Here is a 7,235-nt window from a genome sequence, read left to right as displayed (position 1 = left end):
AGTAGGCCTATTTCACAAAAATAAAGTACATGAGCCTAGTTCATACAGAAAAGACACAAGCCTATAGATGTGAGTTAGCCCACACACAACATGAGCCTAGAGATGAGAGTCTAAGAGATGTGAGTCTACAAGTGTAAGTCAATAGACATGAGTCTAGATGCATGAGTCAATAAACATGAGTCAACACACCTAGACACATGAGTCAACACACCTAGACACATGAGTCAACATGAGTCTAGATGCATGAATCAATAAACATGAGTCTAGATGCATGAATCAATAAACATGAGTCAACATGCGTGAGGCAACACATGAGTCTAGATGCATGAATCAATAAACATGAGTCAACATGCGTGAGTCAACACACTTAGAGATGTGAGCCTAGGGAAAAAGAAATCAAAAGACCAAAAATCTCAAAACTCAAAAAAACTATGTGAAAAAAAACATATTTTCATAGCTTGAGCAAAATAGGCATGTCTAAGAACAATTTCAGACCTGCTTGAGGAAGCACTAAAGATCGTTTCATTAGAGTGAAACCTCTTATGCAAACCCAATCTGGACTAATTGGAAACGATAATACAGTTAACTATAGTGCATTAAACCACACTTCCTCAAACCCAACCAGCCTTTGGTCCCAGCAAACAAACAACCAAGCAAAACTTCTTCGACCTCAAGCAAGGAGGTTTGGAAGAGATAAGCCAACTAAATGCATACGTGTGAGTAAGCATTGAAGTTCAAGGTGAGAAACTTCCTCATGGGAAAAGGATACTAGGAGTTTATTTTAGGTGACGAGAAGGAGAAAATAAGATTTCACTCCTAAAACATGCACAGGCCTTTAAGTCACCACATGAGAGATCCAACAAAGTGATGTAATGGTTGTTTATTAGCATATTGGATACTATGATTGGTTACATACAGGATGTAGAGTGACACCCAAGGATGCATGCATGGGATACCTTGGTTAAGTTATATAGCATCTAGAGTGTCATCAGCGCGAGTTGCACCAGATCATTCAAGGGAGGAAGTTGATGATGATGATGTCTCTGTTGTGAGACAAAGGAAGATGATGCCACCAATGTTAGGCTCGAGAAAGACAGTATCAGTATTCACTCAAAGGATAGCCAGCACATGGTATACTTGAATGTTCCATCAATGGGTAACTTCGTGTGCAGCTCAGAATTTATTGATTATCTGTGGATCATTGCTTGCTGAAGTAGGTGCAGAATTTCCTTTGACACGTCCCACGATTGCTCTAGCTCTAGCAGGCCTAGGAACCTTTTCAAGTCCACTTGGCCTTACCGGCACAACCTTGCCTCCCCAACTTTCTGTCATGGCTCAACATGTGTCTCTTAAATATCCAAAGTTCCATGGTAAGACAAAGGAGGATCCAGTTACACACATGGCAAATTTTGAAAACATGTGGTTAGCCAATAGCATGCCACTCGCCGTCATCACTATAGTTTAGAAGTGCAACACATTCAGTGTTACATTTGATGGGCGAGTGACAAATTGGCATGCCAATATGGCCCCAATGTATTTCCAACTTATGCAGTCCCGCTCAATTTCTTTTTGCATCGGAATAGCGGAAGGATAAGTCCTCTTCATATATCTTGGAGAAATTGTGCTGTCTGAAATAGAAGAGCTTCCCAATGGAAGATTATGCAGCCAAATTCTGAACTGTACACAGTCACATTAATCCTACCAATCGGCCAATTAGGGCCCTCGTGGGAGAATGGTTTTGTCTGGGGCCTATAGAGAAGAAGCTAAAACCTGTGGTGGCATTTGTGGATCTTACGGTCAGCAGATTTAACGGATTGGTGGAAGCTGCTTGAAGTTTGAAGCGTAGTTTAGGGAAGAGTTCCACTTTAAAGAATGGGAAAACAAAGTCTCAAGAGGATTCTTTAGAGGATGAGCAAGAGGAAGACACTTCCAACGATGACTCAAATGTAGAGTCAGATTCACAATCCAAGCGCAAGAATCAGAAGAAGAAAAGTTAGAAGCCAAAAACAGTCAAAAAACTACTTGTGGTGGCGGCATGGGCTAAGTTTCAAGATGGAGGTGCAGGAGGAGCTAGATCTAGGTTGCGATCCAATGTCTAGTGTACAAAGTGTTTCAAGCAAGTTCATACTAAGGAAGAATTCCCAATTGTTCTCTATTATGCGGCGGTAAAGTCAATTGTCCGCAGCACCAGACAAAGCAAACTCAATTTGCAATTTCAGTATAACAGATAACACCAGTCAATCAATCTACTACAGGTATACCATAGGATCACCCTTATAGACGAGGTCATGGAGGGATGGCCGGTGTAACTTTTCAGTATTACTACTGCAAGGCACTAGGACAGAGTCTTTGATCTAGCAGCGACATCAGACGGAACTCTAGAAAACACAAGCAGAGTGGTCCACTTTAACTCAACCTCCAACAATTAATTTAGTGCAGATTCAATCAATTCTAGAGGAAGTGGAGCCTTCACAGGTTGTCATGGTAGTCACGAGGGCGCAATGCCCAATAATTGATATGGAGAATCAAAATCGACTAAGAACAAAGGGTAAACTCTAGAATTGGGAGGAGCAGCGGGCATGTCCGAAACCAAGTCACCAAGTTAGTGTAAGAAGCAGGGCAAGGTTTGAAACGTGCACATAGCTCCCTGGCCAATCATGGTGGTAGAAGATTTTCTGGAGGATGTCCAAAGAAGCAAGGTGCAAAGAAGAGCCATCAAGTGCCAGAAGTATTGGAATCAAGAGGAAAGGGTTCAAAAAAGAGCCAAAAGGTCCAAAATACACTAGAAGTAACCAGAAAAAGTGCAAAAAAGAGCCAAAAATGTTGAAAGCTCCAGAAAGGTGCAGGAAAGGTGTACAACAAGTCCAAAAGGGCTAGAAGTATCATTACCGAGTCAGGAAGCCAGTATGATACTAGTAATGAACCCCAAGAAAAATTTGGAGGGATGTAATAATCAGGGGAGCAAAAAAGAAAGAACAAACCCACTCAAAGGGTAGGAAATTAGGAATGGAGAGTGCATGAGAAAGAGGTACGAATGTTGCATCGGACTGTAGCAAGTGAAGTACATATAACTAATCCATCAATAGAGTATTTATGACCATAGCAAGTGAAGTACGGATAACTAATCCATCACTAGAGTATGACTTATGGGAAGATTTGCAGAAGAGAAGCTTAATATCATGTTGGATCAATTCATGTGCTTAGTGCCTAACTATAGAAAAGTGCTTTTGAAAAAGATCATTCCTATGGAATCATTGGTAGAGATTTAGCACAACGACAATCAGATGAACACAATTCAATGTGGCTCAATCGAACCAATTTTGAACTATGATGAAGCAGTTCCGGAAGTTATAGTAACATTTAAAGAACGCACTGTACTTGGAGTTCTCATTGAAAAAAGATCCAGAGTTAATGTGTTATCAAAAGAAATGTCTCATAGCTTAGGCATCACAGATATCCAACCAACACCCTTCACTATCAAGATGGCAGATCAGTGGGAGAGTGATGCCTATGGGCATTGTCTAGAATCAAGAAATCAGTGTAGTGGACTGTAAATTTTAGGCATTCTTTGTGATACTTTGGATGCTGGAGAACTCTAGAGCATACCCGATGCTGCTTGGCTGACCATGGCTCCATCATGGAAAAATCCAACACAATTGGGAGATAGATAAACTAACCATTCAAAAAAGAAAGAAGAAGATACAAGTGTCTGTGTTCTTGAAATAAAAAGTCAACCCGTTAGATCGACCACTCAGTACAGAAAACTCAACTGGTTGGAAGAAGTGGAAGATGACGAAGAAGAGAAAATTTTAAAAGAAAATCTAGAGTTAGTTTCTTTATTTGAGGCAAATGTTGATCAGATAGTGTCACAGTATGAGCCAAAAGTCATGGTGGCAGTGCAACCAACTCTAGGGACAACCATGGGAGAAGGAATCCTTGCCAATTCAGAGAAAAATAATTTGGAGCATAAAACCCAAGAAGTCTACCCAGAAGAAGAAAAGGATGAGGTTCCTGATGAAATTAAGGCATTTATATCTACCGAAGAAGCCCATGAGAGGAACATGTAGAAGAGTAATCGGGTGTAAGAAGATGAATTTTCCAAAATGAACTTGGGAGATGATCAGAACCCTTGAATGGTTTGAATAAGTCCTAAACTTATAGAGGAATGGAGACAACAATTGCAAGAACTACTATCACGATAAAAAACTATGTTTGCTTGGAGTTATATGGATATGAAGGGTATTGATTGTATTTTTTATCGCATAATATTTATATCAAAGAAGATGCAGTTCCCATCCGACAGTAGAGGTACTGGATAAATCCAAATTATGCCTGCCAAGTGGAAGAAGAAATTGACAAATTACTGAAAGTGGGTTTCATTTATCCAATTGATAGGGCTAATTGGGTGTCTCCAATTTTTAATGTTTCCAAAATTATTGGCAAGTTGAGGGTATGTGTGGATTACCAAAAATTGAATGCAGCCACATTTACAGATCCTTTTCCACTTATGTTCACATACTCACTATTGGACGCAGTTGGTAGCCATGAGATGTATTCATTCTTGGACGGATTCAGTGGATATGATCAAGTAAGGATGGCACTAGAGGATAAAGAAAGACATCCTTTGTCACAAAATGGAGGGTGTTCACCTTGATGAGTGTAATGATTTTCACGTTGAAGAATGCATTGGCCACATTCTAGAGGATGGTCAAGGAAATCTTACATTTATGAGGATCTTTGTGGATGACTTCAATGTCTTTAGGAGGCGTTTGCAACATCTTTAACACTTAATAATGTGTTTGCAAAGGTGTCGTGAAACCAAACTGAGTATCATTCCAACAAAGTGTGCTTTTGCAATAAGCAGTGGAACATTGCTTGGCAACATTGTTTCAAAAGATGGGCTAGCAAATGGATCCCTAAAAGGTGATCGTCATTGTTTTGCAAGCTCCACACAACACTAAAGAATTGAGCACATTCTTGGGATAGATTAAATGGCATACAAGATTTCTCATATATCTAGCACATGTGGCATGTCCGTTATATTTGCTTACAAAGAAAAATGTTTCATGCATCTGGAATGAGAAGTGTGAACAAGCATTTTGGCACTTGAAGATGATGTTATCCATAGTGGTGAGATTGTGCAACCTCTAGATTGGGAGAGGTTGCTCCATAGTGGTGAGATTGTGCAACCTCTAGATTGTGCAACCTCTAGATTGGGAGAGGTTGTTTCATGCTTTTGTAGATGCATTAAATGTTGCCATTGGTAGTGCTTTAATGCAACAAACTAAGGGTGGATGGTTTTGTCCAATTTATCATGCGAATCAGATGATGTCTGCATAGTTGAGAAGAATTACTCCACAATAGAGAGAGAAGCTCTAGGCATGGTGTATTCTGTTAACAAGTTTAAGCATTATCTTTTGGGTAATCAATTTATTTTTCATGTCGATCACCATGCATTAATTTATATGGTGAGCAAGCCTAATCTTACAGGTAAATTAGCAAGATGGATGCTGCTCTGGCTACAAGTGTTCAAGTTCATTATCAAACATAGACCTGGAAATGAGCATGTAGTTAATGATTTTCTATCTCGAATAGAATCCGAAAAGCTGGTGGATGGTGTTCGAGATCAGTTTCCAGATGCAAAATTGTTCATTCTAGATATTCCACCAAATACATGGTACGATGAAATGTTGATGTTCTTGATGAATGGATCATTTCTAGAAGGCATGAACCCAGACCATCAAAAGAGGATAGCACTTCAAAGAAAAACATTTACAATGGTGGTGGCAAAATTATACAAGAGGGGAGTTGATCAGATCTTGAGGTGGTGTGTTCCAAATCATGAGAAGATATAGAGGCCCATCAACGCATCAGTGGAGGGATTGTTTTTGGATAAATCACAGGGCAAAAAATATTCCATGCTGGATTATGGTGGCGGACAGTGTTGAAAGATGCATGGCAATTCGCCAAAGCTTGTGATTTTTGCCGGACATTAGGGCAACCAAATGCAATAGATAGAATGCCGCACAATTCGGTCTTGCCTCTGGAACCATTTTAAAAGTGGGGATTGGATTTTGTGGGTCCATTCCAACCCCTAGCTTAGGGAACCGGTAGACAATTATATACTGGTAGCCACTGATTATTACACTAAATGGGTGGAAGCCAAGGCTCTTAGAGATAATGCAATTGTATCTGTAGCAAAATTCTTATATGAAATGATTATGACCCGGCTTGGCTACCCGATAGAACTGGTTAGTGATTAGGGTGGAAACTTCCTGAACCAAGTTATCTAGAATCGAATTGAATCTCATATGATCATTCATTAAAAAATCCATAGTGTATTGTCCAAAAGCTAATGGTCAGGCAGAGTCCACCAATCAAGTATTGCACAACAAATCTTGAAGAAGATTGTGAATGAGAATAGAATAGATTGGGATCAAAAGTTGTATTCAGCATTGTGGGCATTCAAGAAGGCATATAAAGTGGCAACTAGAAGTACTCCCTTCTCATTGGTATATGGCTTAGAAGTGGTAGTACCAATGGAGTTTCTTGATGGCAGTGACATAGATTATCATTTGGAAGAATCAGTCACACATCGGCTAGAGCAACTGCAAGCATTGGGAGAGAAAAGGCTCCAAAGCAGCTGGAATGCTGATGTCATCCAAAAGCGATGAAAGCTTTTTGTTGATACAAAAGCTAAATTCAAAATTTTTGATGTAGGTGATCCAATATTATTATTTAATTCCAGAATCGATCGACAACCGAGTGAGCTCAAGTTAAGATGGATAGGCTCATACCAAATATCCAAAAGGTCGACATTGGAACATTTGAATTAGTAACACTGGATGGTGTGAAATTGCCAAATCCCATAAATGGATTCAGATTGAAGCCCTAGTTGGGAAGGCTACCAGAACTAGTGTGGCTATGCTAGTGTGCACTATTTTTATCACGCACTCACATAACATGTGTCCATGTCCACGTAGTAATCATGCGTTGGCTAGTGTGCAAAGCCATTGGGATATTATTATTGTATTGTGCAGCAGCCTCTCCATTATTTCTCTTAGCCACCATGTTGCATCAAGTTGTTTGCATCGTGAATCCATTCATCATGAATTTGTGTGTTGAATTTTCTACCGTTTGAATGTCGTCACGCCCTATATCTCTATTATCAAAACTTTCATTCTTCACAATCAATTTTTAATTTGGCAAAGTTCATTGTCATCTAGTATTTACTC

This window comes from Cibotium barometz, chromosome 29 (assembly GCF_041138505.1).
Source record: "Cibotium barometz isolate CiBa-2024 chromosome 29, ASM4113850v1, whole genome shotgun sequence".
Lineage (NCBI taxonomy): Eukaryota > Viridiplantae > Streptophyta > Polypodiopsida > Cyatheales > Cibotiaceae > Cibotium > Cibotium barometz.
Note: the sequence above shows the minus strand (reverse complement) of the source record.